A 17,005-nucleotide genomic window follows, 5' to 3' on the forward strand; every position below is an offset into this window, starting at 1 on the left:
AAAACAAAATTGCTTGCTCAGAATATTCTCCACAAAACTCAACCCTTTCATGTCTCTTTGTGTAGATTCACAGCCTCAAACAATACTTGTTCCCCAAAATTTTTCAAAAAGCCCTTTCCAGACAAATCTTTCGACGGCAATCGCGTAAAAGCTGCAAAAACATTGCAACATTGTAGTTAAGACCAACCCTCGCATGCACTACTACGCCCTGCTCGTTAATCACCCCCTACACTGTGACGGTTCCCGTCGACATATTAACGCTCCCTTGTGGTTTGTCAGAAGAAAAAAAAAACAAATGGGAAATCCCTGTGTTATTACAAATGATTCCGTTGAGAGATAAGCTATTTTTATCTGGCTTACAGGCAAACGAATCTACGATCAATTTGGAATTTAGTGGAAGCACGTAGCAAAACGAAAGCCGCTAACCGCCATGAGACAAGGGGCGGAGTCTCAATTGCATAGCTTATAGCCGTCCCACCTTTCGAACCCTAATGCATAATTGCTAACAATAAGTCCTAGCACCAGTAAACGCGGGGCTGAAGATCGCAATATGCTGTTATAATACTCCAACAACGTTGCTCTCCATGCTCCCATGGACCCAAGTCTACATCACATATGTAATTAGACTCGTATGTCATTTAAAAAAAATCTTGTGGTATTATCTTACCCATGCCGATAACTCTAGCTATATTTACTTTACTAAGAATACGAAACGATTACTTATCCCCTAAATCACAATTGAATCACGAATCTCTTCGCAGACTCATCTATCTGGCACACTTCAATGTTATTTATGAGACCAAAAAACTGACATTTATCCGGTGCGGAGGCGCCCCGGTGACAATAAAACCCGGCTGTCATCACAGACGCGGTTAAACGCCATACGTCGACAAAAAACACAAGTCTCGTTTTATTAATGCCTTCCTTGATCCCGCTGCTGCCATTCATGAAGATTTATGTGCGATGGTAGATCAGCGTGATAATTAATAGGCACGGGCGCTACAGGATAGGTAGGTATCTTAAATGATGGATTTCGATTGTTTTCAAATCGATTGGAATCGATACCTTTCAAATATTTTAGTTAATCAAACTATTAATTATCGACAATCTAAATGTCACATACTATAGAAGCCTTTAACGTTTACGCTGCTTTATTATGGCGGTGCATGTTTTAGCTGAACCGATTCAGACTCGGATGTAACAAAACTCAACCAAAACAAGGGAAGGGCAATGTTAAGCTTTTCAGAGGAGATAATTTCTCACTGCCAGTCACAACAACCACCGATTCTGTCAGTCGACGGGCTACCTCGAGTCTAGCTAGATGGCTCAGCTCATACTAGCGAGGTTCCGTGCTGGGTCATGTGTCACAACAAAATTCGGCGCAAGCGACCATTTCTCCACACAGTTAATCTTTCCACACCGTGTGTTGAGCACAGAGTGTGTTACCTTATTAGATCTTTTCACACTGGTCGCCAAGCTGGCATACAGGAAGCACCCGAAACATGAAGGATTCCGACGAGATTCTTATCCAGATCCTCGGTTCAAAGACGCCGGATTGCTGCGGAGTGAGCAAAGCGCTCTCTCTCATGCCATATCAACTGCCTCTACTTTTCTGTTGCTTGATAAACTAACTTTTATTTTACAATACAATGTACAATATAATACAATGTAAAACGGTTATGTAATATTTTTATAACATTGGCTTATTTAAGTACATATCTTGTTAAGTGAAACTGAGAAACACCTCGGAATTTGAGAAGCAATATCAATAAAATTTCAATACACAGAAAGTTCCATCGGTCTAAGACTCCTGAGAACCGAAGAAAATACTACCATATTAATCTGGCGATTTATTATGATTACATTTTTTAAATGCTAAATTTAACAAGACATTGAACGATGATTAATTAGTACACGTACGGTAACATAAAAACAATAACAAAAAGACAAGGAACACGCATCAGAAGTGGACGACAACAGTACAAAGCACGTCTATGATTGAGTTCCACGATCTGATCTCTCAAGATGACAGCGTGTTCATTGTACAAACACAGACGGCGAGGCAAAAAACTCATGAATCGACAAGACTAATGGTGGTTTTGGTGAAAAATTACGTACGTGACTTTGAGATTAAATTTCAATAAGCCCGTGTACTTGGATGTCGCGGCTGATGTGGGCGGGAGCCGGCCGTTGTCGGTTGAACCTATCGCTATCCGGAGATCTAAATAGCTCATGACGATGACTATAGACAATGCGATTTTGTGGACATTCTTTTTACTGGTGGTAGGACCTCTTGTGAGTCCGCACGGGTAAGTACCACAACAATTTCTGCCGTGAAGCAGCAATGCGTTTCGGTTTGAAGGGTGGGGCAGCCATTGTAACTATACTGAGACCTTAGAACTTATATCTGAAGGTGGGTGGCACATTTACGTTGTAAATATCTATGGGCTCCAGTGACCACTTAACAGAAAGGTGGACTGTGAGCTCGCCCATCCACCTAAGCAATATAAAAATAAATAAAACATTCAAGTTTGAGGAATGCCACTCCTGCTTCGCATGTCCGCAGCAATATCTAGTTAGATATTTAAGTTTTGTTTGAGGATTCAAAAGTAGCAAATAGTTAAATAATTGGACTCGGAATATGAACTTTAGTCAAATGTCGTGAGTTTACGAACAGAGTCACGCACAGACGAGTTATCATGAATGAAATTCCAAACTATAGATATTAGTCCCTCATTTTTGGGTTCGAATGCACTAGATAGTCTCGACGATCGCGGCTTTATCAAACACATTTTTACGCAACACCGTATCTACATACATACGTATATGTATATAAAACACGTTTCTGGAAACGGCCGAATTGAATTTTTATTGTCTATTTTACTATTAACATCTATGTCGTCGTGGTGATCTGTGCGGCGGTACAGTTAGGAATCTGTTACGTGTGGTATTCTCGTCGCCTACGCCGCAACGATGCCCGCCGACTCTTTTACAACGAGAAAAAACCCTTAATGACATCGAATTAAGCCGATAATAATCTATAATCTGCGCACTTAATGGAATCGTTCTGCTAAACTCAATAATTGTTACTCGTTTCGCTTAATTAATAAAACGTGTAGGTATTGTTGAAGTACCCTCTCAGAGGCTTCCGACAGAAGCTAATGTTATTCGTTCTCGCCCACGTCAAATTAAACTCTGATCACTTTGTATTGTAATTACGGGACGGTGTGCAATTCAATCAAAGAAATAAAAGCCTGTGTCAACGCGTTAAAGACTGCGTAACGTGATTTATGCGCGCTGTTACTACATCTAGGTTCTACACGAGAGACGTGTCAACATAAATGTCTGATTAATTATTATAATTATATTGTGTTTTAAGCGCGCGTGGGCGGAACAACAAATATCCGACGTGTGCAAAGACTTATTTCCACATTACGGACATTTTACCCGGCTTCGTTATCGTGAAACGACATAACCGTTACGCATCAAAAATTAGAATTACGGGTGTCTTTGGATAGCCGTTACTTCATCCATTTGCGGTTCGAAACAATGGTTCGAAACGCATTGACCCCGAGCCGAAACTCGAGTTTCTCATCCTAAATAAACCGAGATCTGAAACAATGTGTGTTTACTGTTTAATAAATAACGAGGGTCGCGTGTTTGAAGTTCCCGCAAACAATTCCGTTTTCGCGGGAGCGAGGCAGCGATCGGTTTATGGATGTTTAAACAAACCGTCCCACGTTGGGCGCCACGACGACGGCACCCTAATTACAAAGTACATATCCGAATCCTGCGAATCGCATCAGACTTCGGATATCTTGTTACGGATCGGGGAAATAATATTAAAACATTTGGAACGCATCCAAACGCTTTCGTGAAAATTTTGAAAACAAAAAGTTATTTGTCTCGCGTCTGATTGTAATAGGCTCAAGTTACATACTTTTGTGTACGTGAAATGACACAGACGCTTTCCGCTCTCCGAGTCGTGTAATAAACATTATTTATATATTTAATGTCGTTCGTTATGAGCTAACATTGTGGCCTGTGCCAAAACTTGGACAGAGTAATAATCAAAGTGGATATTTGTCGAATGCATGTAAGTATTAGTATCTTTTGTAAATCTGCCAAATAAGTAAAGTATAAGATATTTTTGTTAGTTTCTGAGTTTTGTTTTGGTAAATTATTAATCAAGTAAATCTTATAGAAGAGCGAATGAATTTAAAAAACAACCTCATTTTAAGTTACTATATTTTTTCAAACCATACACTACGAACTTAATAATCACCGATTTAGGTAGTTACAACTTTTATATATTGTTTAATTACATGCTCGAGCTCATGGCCCATCTGGAGTGAAGTGCTTACCGAAGTCCATAGATATCCAAAACGTAAATTCCTCCATCCAGCTTGAAACATAATTTCTAAGCCTCAATTTTACTGTACAACAGCTGCAAACCTTAACGCATTACTGCTTCACGGCACGAATAGGCAATTTGCTGGTACCTAAATGTGCCGTCTCAAAAGACGCTTTACTACAAGTAAAAAACTTAATAATCTAATATTTTTCAGCTCTTATCAAACAAAACATTTTATATTAGCATGAGACATTTAAATCGAAAGGGGAGAAAATGACACGTGTACAAAATGCATTAGCAAACCTACCCCCGCTTGTAAAAGTAATGTTTGTTAAAATATTTATTTTGCGAATCAATGAATACGTATTGCCGGAAGTAATGACACTGGGGAAACGCTACACTCCCTTTGATTTTCAAGCCGAGATTCGTTCGTGTGGGACACGCGTCAATCTATACTTCTACACTATATAATATTATAAAGAGGAAAGATTTGTTTGTTGAATAGGCTCCGAAATTACTGAACCAATTCGAAAAATTCTTTCACTGCTTGGAAGCTACACTATTCCCGAGTGACATAGGCTATAAATTTTTTTAAAAAAAATTAGGGATCCTTAGTAAAAGGCGTAAAAAAATTACCTAAAATATTCATTACATCGCGTGCCCTGCGAAAACTATTGATGATAGAATAAAATAATGTACTACGATTTTGTAGAACACATTATTATTTACAAAAAGTGTCACGACAGCATATATCTAACTATTATAGTTATGCCGCAATAAGTGTTCTTTTATTTTAAAGAATAAAACAACGTCGTTGAAATTTTTGTTAAAGACCCGAGCGGAGCCGGAGCGGGCCGCTAGTTATTATATATAAATACATGTTCATTGTAACGCATTTACATTGTATGTATTAAAATAGTTCAGAGATAAACCGAGATTGAAGTCAAAATTGCTATAGAATAACAGTTTTTAAGATAAATAAAAAATTCGTTGATGTTCTCATTAATGCCACAAGTTTTTCGATAAGAATTAATCACGGTCGACCTTCTGACACACTTCACTACCGGCATACACGCGCGTTAACGACGGATTTACGTAACTGTATTTTGACATTCAAAATAAAACTGGTATCCGACGGGTATCGGCGATTTGTGTGTGTACACATTCTGATGGTCTAGAACAGTTGTCACCAATTTTGCGAACCAAAAGAGCCAAATCTATATATTAATAACACGTGAAGCAAAAACTTTGTACCGCTTTTTACGAAAATTGCGCGGACGGAGGACTATGAAATTTCCCACACTTATCTAAGACAATATAGAGAAGGAGTGCAGAATGGTAATGTTTATTTTATATTATGCATTAAATCAATAAAAAAAACATTGCACACACTATCATGTATTTAACACACGCATATTTAGATACTCTTTGTTTATTGTCAAACTTTTGTTATTGGTTAAAGCCTGTGCTCAACTTGAGAATAGATTAATATTGTTTATCTTTATTATTATTTGTCTATAGTGTAGTCTAGAATAGAATACATAGTTACAATAGAACCTTAATAATGTTCAAACTTATAATCTCAATAATTATAGTCGAATTTCGACTACTGCGGGATCTCTAGTATAGATAGATACACAATTAAAATTTATTCTAAGAGCCATTTTATTACCATACATTTTTATAGGCTTGTGTTTAAAAAATGTTCACTCGTCTCTTACGAGGCAAGATAATATGTAATATTCCATGCCTGAACTAAACATTTCGCGGAAGAGCCTCGTATCTAAGGAGTCAAAGAGCCGCATACTGCGCTCCCTAGCCGCGGGTTGCCGACTGTGACAAGCAATTTGTCAAATAGAAACTCAATAGATACTAATATCATTAATAAACAAATCCAAACAAACAATTGAAGTCGTCGTGGCCTAAAGGATAAGACGTGTGGTGCATTCGTGTTGAGCAATGTACCGGTATTCGAATACCGCAGGCGGGTACCAATTTTTCTAATGAAATACGTACTCAATATATGATTGACTTCCACGGTGAAGGAATAACATCGTGTTATAAAAATCAAACCCGCAAAATTATAATTTGCGTAATTACTGGTGGTAGGACCTACTGTCAGTCCACACGGGTAGGTACCACCCCCCTATTTCTGCCGTGAAGCAGTAATGCGTATCGGTTTGAAGGGTTGTAAGCCGTTATAACTATACTTGAGACCTTAGAACTTATATCTCAGGGTGGTTGGCGCATTTGCGTCGTAGATGTCTGTGGGCTACAGTAACCACTTAACACCAGGTGGGCTGTGAGCTCGTCCACCCATCTAAGCGATAAATCCAGTACGCAGCCATCACAAATTCCTTTAAAACTTAATTAACAAAACCAACAAACGTCCTATTTAGTTTGAAGTATTCACATGCGGCCCGGTTCCGCTACATTTAACTTTGAGTGTGAATAACGCACTCAATCGAGTCAACGTGTAACGAGTGACCATTTAAAAACACAAAACTAGATCATTATTATGGGACGTGCATACGAATAATTTATAAGAACGATTGCACATGTCACACGACAAACAAACAAAATAACCTTTAACATGCGTACATATAAAGCATGTTTTCCTTTGAATTGTATGGATTATTGTGAATAATGTAATGCGACCATCATTAAGTTTTTGTTTGGGACATTCTCATAAATATGACACGTGGAATTTACATTTGTAAATAGTATGTGGACGTCTTCTTTAGAACTCAATCAGCATTCGGTCAGTGTTCGTTCTTTTTGTTTTAAATTTCAATACAAGTTCTGCTGTACAGTCCGTGATGTGATTATGTCTTTTGTTCCTCGTCACCCTACTTATGAGTAGAATAACAATATTAATTTAATAAGGGAAATCTACAAATCATAGAGCGGACGGTTAGCGTGGTATGGCATGTGATGCGTAGAGAGAAGATGCATGTGACTAGGAGATGTCTGGAAATGGTAGTGCACGGTAGAGGGGGAAGGTCGACCGAAGAAGACATGGATGGAGTATGTGAATGACGATATGAGAGAGAGAGAGAGAGGAGTGAGTGTTGAGATGACGGCTGATAGAAGAGAATGGAAGAGAAAAAATTTTTGCTTTTGATTCTACGCTATGATATCTAATGAATCTGAAGAGTCTCCACTGATTTATAACTTCGAGCTCGTGTCTAAAGGACAATGTGGTTTCCCTGAGATCCAGAACTCACAGGAGCTAAATAAAAATATAAAAAAAGTTAAATAACGAGTCATAGAATTCCCGATCCCAAGCCTAGGGCTTTCTGTAACGTGTGCATCAAATCGAATATTAAATAATCGTAAGTAGGAAATTCCTACATTAAACGCAAAACCGCGCAATCCGACCGACAGCATCCCGAGTCACGATTTACAACCGGTCGCTCTTTGATCGCATTAGATGAAAATTCTTATAGAACCGTCTGGATTCTGGACCGGAGACGCGGCTGCGAACAACATCATTTTCTTATTTATCGGATATTCTTAAAAAGATTATAGTGGAAATGTGTATTATTTTTAAAATATTAGCGCACTGAGATTCTCCCGGGATCTTCTTAGTGGATCGCGATTCCGATCCAGTGGTAGACTGTCCGAAGCACTGATCTTGCGGGGGCTAGTGTTAGCAAATTCTCTCAGGTTGAGCCCGCGAATGCACCTCCCATGCAGGCATAGCTGGAATAGCCTCTTAGGCGAATTGGTAGAGAATAAAAATATTAAAATATTCATTTTTAAAGTAAACTCGAATCGTATTCGTTCGACAGACTTCAATAAATAAGTCGCTTCGATTTTCAAAACAGGAGTCTAAAGTTCTTATGGTTAATTTTGAATGGTTCCTTCTCAAATGAAATACATTTATTTCGTAAATTTTTTAAAAGATTTTTTACCCTTTGATGAATGATTGATGAAAGAATTCAAATATCATCTTGAACCATCTTCAGACGTAAGTTTATGGATAAAATATTTTATACGACATATTCGTTTTCTTTCACTTTCACGAAAGTTCAATTTTTAGTGTCCTGAAAAACTCTGAACACAAACAAATTAGATTTTGGTTTTGATTCTTTACTCGTAAGATTCCTCTACATGCACTTCAATCCGCACTCAAAGTGTCCATTCTTGCCTTTACTACAATCAGTTAGCAAAAGAAGGAAGTCTTTGTTTTTTGTTTCTTTCTAATTTTTAAATATGGTAAACGTACCAGCATCCTATAAATCCTGTTCGACGGTGCTCTAAGGGCGCACGGTTATTTTTAGCCCGTCCCGAGCGAAGGCCGCCGGTTTCGTGCGGCCGTAGGGCCGAAGGACGCGTCGGAACGATTACAGCTCAACCATTGATGTATGTAGGTAGGTATCAACAGATTTCATTTCTATCCGACAGTCTATCGACAAGCAAAATAATTTAGAAAACTTTTTATGAACGGGCAACACTCTGATGATCGTTTGAATGCGGACTTTTTTACTGTATACATAAAAAAATCCGTTTATAATCTGTGAAAGTAGTCGAGTGTGGAAGAAATAAGCAATATCGGTTGGATGTTATGTCACTTTTCCGATTCCGCCAAAAAGTCGATTGGTACGTCGGTAAAGTTTCATCATTAACTTGGGTCTTTATTGCGTTTAATCCCAATAAACAATTTCATATAACTCAACTAAATTTAATTCCGCGCGATATCTTAAATTTAAGATTTGTCCATAAGAACAGGATCCGCGCCCTAATTAAAAAAAAACATCGTTCAAGACTTTTTTTATTTATCACCAATTTTGAATATATATCTATGAACTTTTATTGTAATTTGTTATACACGATTTCACTTCCTTTTTCTTATATAATTATTCTTTATTTCGAAATAATAATCTAAATTTTTTTAAATAAAGAACATTTCAGATGCTCGTAAAATATGTGCATACATATATACATACATACACATTGGGAACAATAATAAGAATTCGTTCGGTTCGGAATACGAATTTTAATTATTTTTTTCTGGGAAGCGAAGCAAAGGAACCGACCCTTCATTCTGACACGAGGCAGGTATAAATTTTATTTTGCAAGAATCGAGACCGAACTGCTTAGGATGCGTGACTTGAAGACCAGCGAAACATTCAAGAAATTAAATTAGCATTAATTTCGTGTTCGTCAAAGGAAAGCGACTTGAATCGAATGAATGAAATGGACAAAAGCATATTATTTAATGTTGATGCTAGAGACAGATTTCTGATTTATGTTTTAAAGGTTTCTCGGTATATTTAGATCATATATTATAGCAACATCTAACTTTATACCTTCTATAGGAAGCACATAGCAAAAGTCGAGTATTCAGAAATTTAAAATATATTACCTAATGTATGAACATCATCATGTCACCGTATTCCTCTGAAATCACAATTCAAAATTACATCGAAAACTATAATATAATAAACATCAAAATAGTAATAACAATGCTTACGAAACAAATAAAAAACATTTTTTTTATATATATACATATAACGTATACATACAATAACCTGACAACACTACAAATAACTACAAACAATTATCTATTATTCAACATGGCGGTGACTCAACAAGGAAAAACGGCCGATCAACAAAACACAAGGAAGAAACCGAACCGGGTCATTGTCGTTCGTGAATCTGTGCATAATTTGCGCGATACCGAAACGAATCACGAAACGCTATATTAATTATTAATTTTTAAGTTATCTCTTTACGAACGGCTGAGTTCTTTTTAACATTCCAATTAATGTGTTGTCACTATTGACGCTGTCAACGTCAAAGACGGGAATTTGAATTGCTTTTTTTTTAATTTATTGAAAGCATTGGCAACACGGCCATATCAGCCTTAAACTAATTTTACAAAAAAATTGAAAGTGAAGTAGGATTTACAATAAAAACAGAATTTGAATTGCTCTTTGAGCACAGACTATACTGCAGTTAAATGATAAACAATATAATTATAATTTGTTCAGTTATTTCTCAGAAGATTCGAGTAAGCGACCACTGAATTGATAACTTTCAAACACTTTAATATGTTTGTAGATTGTAGCTCTTTTTTGTAATTAGTAGTACTTTTGAGGCGCATAACATCTGCCCACACCAATGATACTGGATGGCGGCTACGACTGTTCTGACAAGAGTGATACGACATACGAGAGTACTTTTTTATTGTTACCTCAGTTGTATTCATTTTTCATTTACGTTATTTAAGGTAGTGTTTACATATTTCTTTAAACACACTTCCATTGATATTCTTGTTTTAAAGCTTATTTTAGTGTCATCAATTGTTTTCAGTGGCTTTGGTTACTCGATGGGAGGCTTAATCTCTGCTGCACACTTTTTATTACTAGAATTCATTATTAATACCGGTGAAAACTGTGGTCGACTGATTGTTGGATAAAATTAACGAATTATTATCCTGGAGCACGTTACAGCTTTAATCCATTCCTAGTTACAGAATCCTTCGTAGTTTTCCTACCCAACTACCTCATTCCTAATGCCTTAGCTCCTACCTTAAATACAGACGGCTACGTATGAGTTCCAGTCTGAAGACTAGGCCAGTCTTTGTACATTCTAAATTGACATTTGGTGGAGACCAGGTGGGCCATAAGCACGTCTGCCGATCTACAGCACCAAAAAAGTATAAAAATATGTTGACAGACGCTGTCAATGACGGTGAAACGTTTGCTGTCTATTATGTCAAAACAATCACAGATAATGTTCATATTGTATTTATTATATTATTCTCTCAACATTGATAATGCCGCTTCCGTGTTCTTTTGACTATCTCAAAATTGCGCATCCACGAAGCTACTGTGTAACTTTTAGGAGTCGATAACGTGTGGATAATCTTAGCTTTTGTGGAACGGATGACAATTTTTACGGTCTTTACGTAACACGGCCGAATTAAGGGTTATTCACACGTCATTAGTTGTTCCGCACTTGACACTAGGTTTATTGTTTTATTTCGCGATCGGTACAGTACTTGAAGCTTCCTACAACTAGATTTAGTAAAGTTTTTTGAGGGGAAGACAAAAGGAAGATCTTCCACTGAGCGGAAGCAATTGATCGGTACACAGAAGGTCCCGATGTAATTGTATATATGCAAACAAATATTTAGAAAGTCAATAAATGGCGCATTTATCGCCAATACTTATATTCAGTGTACATAATACAATGCACCGTCCGATTTATATATTTGTAGCAACAACGATTCCGTCTATTTTTAGCTCGCAGCAATAATACTTTCTGATTTGAAGAGGAGGATGGCGATTATTCCGATGCAATTGAATAGGCCTCAGGATGTACTGCGCTCTTTAAGAACATGTAGGATCTTTTTTTCTGCCTACCTATCTATCTGCCAATAACCTCCAGGGGCTATAGGGCTTCACTTTAATAGGTTGACTAGCTCTTGAGGCTCAGCCTAAAAGAATTTACTGTCATCTGTCCTAGCAGGAGCGACCCACTGAGAAGATCTGACGGGACATCAATAGATTGTTTCTATGGGTTAAATTATACGCCGAATTCTTTGCCGCATTGAACGAGAACGGTGACCGGTGCTTGGAATGCCTAAAGGTATTAAGAGTGGATCGGGAGGAACCGAAATAACCTATCTCGGACGACGGCGGTGGTTTGTTACCCCGTCGTCTGACTCGGAGTAACTTGCATCGTAGGTTCATTTACCAATATACCCTGAAGGTCTGGTCACTGATTAATGAACTAGCTTTTGGTATCATTAATTTTCTAAACATAAATTACGTAATAGTGGATACTCAACCGGTGTATATGAGCCATTAAGTCGACAACGTCAACAACATGAAATCGTTATTTAGTCACTCTTGAACCTCTGTGTTTGGTAATACAACGCACATAAAAAAACACACACACACACACACATACATTTGTTACGTGATATGAAGTATTTCAAATTGTTATAGAATGCTGCTCAATGATGATAGAGCATACTGTGAATACGCACGGATAGTTGCGAATATTCTTCTTCCTTCTATCGTTCATCAGACATGCTTTCCTGTTCGAACCCGTCTACAGAAATAAAACAAATCAAAACATTCGTGGATAAAATCCACTAAAACATTTAAAATTGCGGCTACGCATACATCACTTAGACAGATCAAAAAGATTTGGTCACAGCCCGACCGACATCGGCGGATTAAACTGGTTAATGAAGTGTTTCTTCATTACAACGAATACTAAAAAAACGTTGGCAACACTAACTATACGTTTGTCAATGTCATGTGCAGTCAATCAGCCATAAACAGGTCATCAGTATATATATATAGACATGAATTTTATATCATCGCTGTTCTTGTATAGTCTTCGGTTTTCCCGGATTGCAGACGTAATTGAAATTGCTTTTACAGTTTAATCCCGAGTTTTTTGCTTTAATATCGACGCTTGAAAGGCAAACATGACGAAGTGACAATAACTGCTTTGTACACTAATGACAGGCAATAACCATATTCGATGCGCAAAAAAAAAATTTTTTCTAGGTCTATTAAAACAATTTCAATCCTACAACTACTAGCTAGATTCTACTACAGCTAGATTCGTTAAAATAAATTTTGAATTCAGGTATTTCAACTTTAAATTAGTCTACTGTAAAGTCCACGCATTGTCGTTTAGTCACGTTTGCCTTTCAAGCGTCGATATTATTATTTTCGAATGCTTTCCGTATATCGTGGCCAGGAACGAATAAGGTCTTATTCGTCGACATAAGATTATGGTGCAAGCTACCCTCTATTATATATTCAATAATATGAAACTCTTCTTCTTGACTCTTATTATTATTATTATTATTTATTTATTATTTTCGCATACAAAAATCTAACATTATCCTGTCGTCTTGCAGTTGTTAGCAGTCAAAACGTTTTTAATTTGTCCTTAATTGATTATTTTTCGACAACCAAACCAACACCAGACTTAGAAAGAAATCGTGGACCTTGACAATTTTAAACAAACAGAGATTTTATTATTTTGGGTTGGTTTGGAAGGAATTCTCAAAATGGCGTCATCACTAGCGGTCTAGTGGTGGCGCGAGAGTCGGTCCGCACTACCCATCCACTCAGCCGGTCATCATCTAAGCCTTGGACCACCTTCGAAAAAGGAACTTTCTTTGACACAGACGGATGATGAACGATGACATTATGTTAAACGGTTACCAGAGTTCATAGATATCACGATGTGAATACTGCTACCCTTTTTTTCGGGCAGGGGGCTGAACCTCGTGCGAGGTGTATGCATCTAGGAGGGGTTTGCACGGGATATGTCGTCTTCAGACGTTGGGAGCAGACCGCAAGCCTGAGAATGTTTTAGCCCTACTCACCCAAACGACTCCCCTTGCACTCTCTTACCTTAGGTCCAATCTCCGCCCGGGGTCAAAACTCGGGGAGAGTATATATTTATCTCAATTTTATAGTACAAAGACGGCCCACCCTTCACCCCCGTACGCATTACTGCGTGCTAAAAATAGGCAGAGTTGTAAAATCTATCCCTGCGGGCTCACAAAATGACCATCAGTCTGAGATTCCATTTCACAAAATACAATAATTAGCCTAGAAGATATGAAGGAACAGTATTAGTTTAGGTACGATGAAACAGTATTTAAGTGGTCGTACATACGCGGATAACTATACAGAAGAAGGCTGCACAATAAGTATCTAACTACTAACTAACTAAAGGCAAAGGTTTCCAAAAAGAATTACATGGTTTTCGTCTTCCTGATATATTAAGTAAATCTTAAGTGAGTACTATGTTAGTGTAGACAAATGGTAACACAGCTTTACCGGACTATACTTTAGTGACTTTGACAACCAGTATTATAAATAAATAAAAAAACATGCAAATTTTCCAGATTCTCAGCGACAACCCAAAGAAACATACATAACTTTCATCACCTTATTTATCTCCGGGGTTAAATGAAATTCTCAATCGCATTAAGTTGTTGTCTTTAACAAACAACAATATAAAGGGTATTGCCGATAGCTAGTTTGAGGTCGACGGCCCTCGTGCGGCCTTCGTGCCCCCCTCCCGCCGACGTGTCGCAAGGACGTCGCCCGACGTTGCATAACCCGCACGCAACCAGTTGTTACCGTTCCGAGATGAGCTCTGGGAGATCAGGGCTGGCCCGAAGAGACGTTTAATTAAAATGCTTTCCCAACTCAAAAGCTTCCGTTTGTTTACGTCACCTTTATTAAACAATTAACTTAATATTTACCGCCGGGTCAGCCAGTATTATATAAAAATGAATTGCTGTTCGTTAGTCTCGCTAAAACTCGAGAACGGCTGGACCGATTTGGCTAATTTTGGTCTTGAATTATTTTTGGAAGTCCAGAGAAGGTTTAAAAAGTAGATAAATATGAAAATGGTCGGAATTAAATAAAAATAAAATTTTTGTTTTCCCTTCGATGTGCCCCCCGTCGGACAGATTCCTTTTGTTTGTTTTAAGTTTATTTTATACAAAAGTTTAGGTCTTTTATTTATCGATTGAGGCACTACGAAGTCTGCCGGGTCAGCTAGTAGTACATAAAAATATACGTTGACCGCTTATTCAAGATCCCATAAAAAAGTGTGTCATCAGCTTCAGTGCGCGATTGGAGTTTAACTCTTTAAGTGCAATAGTCATTGTATATACAATTGGCAGTAGGTATAAATAAAGGCTTCTCTTATACTACTGAAATCATGTCTATACTTCATTCATATTTATATTAATTAAATACAATATCGTACATAAAACATTCTCGTAATACATGTGCCGCATATATTGCCTTGTACGTATGTAACGATAATTCGTTTATTTTTTATACATTTTTACATTTTTAGATATTGACGAAATTTAAAATAGTTGACATAAATTTCTCTAAAGTAATATTTGATTAGTGAAGTATTGAATCGGTGCTGTCTATGCCAAATGTTGCTACAGTAACTTATTGGGTTAAATGTAAATGACAAAAATATTATGTCAGTTGACATTTTACTAAACTGTCACTAGATTGAGTATGACAATTAGATAGAGTTTGATGTTTATGTGATGCTTGCTTGCTATCGCACGATATTAGTGCCAATAAAATTATCTTAACCTTAAACTTTAAAACTGTAACACGTTCGCACGTAACAAAAAACCGCCAATAAAATATTCATTTTATTATATAATGCTTCTGTTTTTTTAGTTAGATGCGTTCATATTTATGAGAACTCGAGCACAGTTACTAAATGACGTGAAAAAAAATATTGTAGACTACAATAAGGAATTAAATGCAACATTAATAAGATTAAATTTTTGTACAATTAAATTTTAATTACGTTTTAACTGTCATCAAAGTATTAGTGATGCTGATCGCCATCCTTAATGGTCGCGTCGAGGCCTGCACCTCGGAATGAAAATAAAAGCTCACCGAGCTTAAAACAAGTACCTGCCTTCGTACAAACATTGATTATTACACTTTTTATTACGCTATTGGCACCGCTGTACTTATTGTAAAGTTGGCACCGCTGTACTTATTGTAAGGGACGACTCACAGTCTAGACGCATAAAAATTAATAATTACATTATGAAAACGTATAAGCATAAAGCTTTGATTGCGACTGGTACGATTTTTTATTCGGGTTTATTAATTCGAATACTAAACTTTACAGTGTTTGGTCATGAATAACTAACTGGGTTAAAGAGAAGAAGCATTATCTTTAATTTTATTGTTCCGATGTTTTAATTTACTAATGGCAGTGTGGTAACGCTTCGCTGTGACTATCAAAATATGTTTTTTTTTGTGCTTAGATGGGTGGACGAGCTCACCGCCCACCTGGTGTTAAGTGGTTACTGGAGCCCATAGACATCTACAACGTAAATGCGCCACCCACCTAAGTTCTAAGGTCTCAAGTATAGTTACAACGGCTGTCTCACCCTTCAAACCGAAACGCATTACTGCTTCACGGCAGAAGTAGGCATGATGGTGGTACCTACCCGCGCGAACTCACAAGAGGTTCTACCACCAGTAATTACGCAAATTATAATTGTTGAGTACGTATTTCATTACAAAAATTGGTACCCGCCTGGGATTCGAACACACCTGTGCATCGCTCAACACGAATACACCGGACGTCTTATCCTTTAGGCCACAACGACTTTTTTAAATATGTATATCAATCCAAAGAAACGAATCCTCTGGTGACCCTTTTACGGTGCTTTCTTCACCGCAGCGCTCCATCCCATTGAAGAATAAAACAATACTAGAGGTCCCGCAGTAGTCGAAATTCGACTATAATTAATTGGACTTGTAAGTTTGTACACTATTATGATTATATTTTATACTTCTATAATCACAAATTTCGCCAAGGCTACTCTATAAAAAAACATTAATAAAGACAAACAATATTTAATCTATTCTCATTTTGACTACAGACGTCAAGAACAAAAGTTTGACAATGAATAGTATGCATGCGTGTGTGCGTCAAATACATGGTATGTTGTGTGTGTAATATTTTCTTTATTGATTTAATGTATCTTTTATGCATTATTTAAAAAAAAAATTAGCATTGTGCACTTCTTCTCTATATTCTCTATAAGTGTGGAAAATTTCATACTCCTCCGTCCGCGCAATTTTCGTAAAA

At 37.2% G+C, this 17,005-nt stretch overlaps 1 protein-coding gene across 3 annotated transcripts in view; it reads right to left on the reverse strand.

The window, feature by feature from the left end:
• Window positions 1–17,005, reverse strand: part of Drak (Death-associated protein kinase related) — a 226,787-nt gene that overhangs the window by 103,322 nt on the left and 106,460 nt on the right. The gene's annotated exons all lie outside the window — the stretch shown is intronic.

Source organism: Bombyx mandarina, chromosome 10 (assembly GCF_030267445.1).
Source record: "Bombyx mandarina strain Sakado chromosome 10, ASM3026744v2".
In the NCBI taxonomy this organism is placed as follows: domain Eukaryota; kingdom Metazoa; phylum Arthropoda; class Insecta; order Lepidoptera; family Bombycidae; genus Bombyx; species Bombyx mandarina.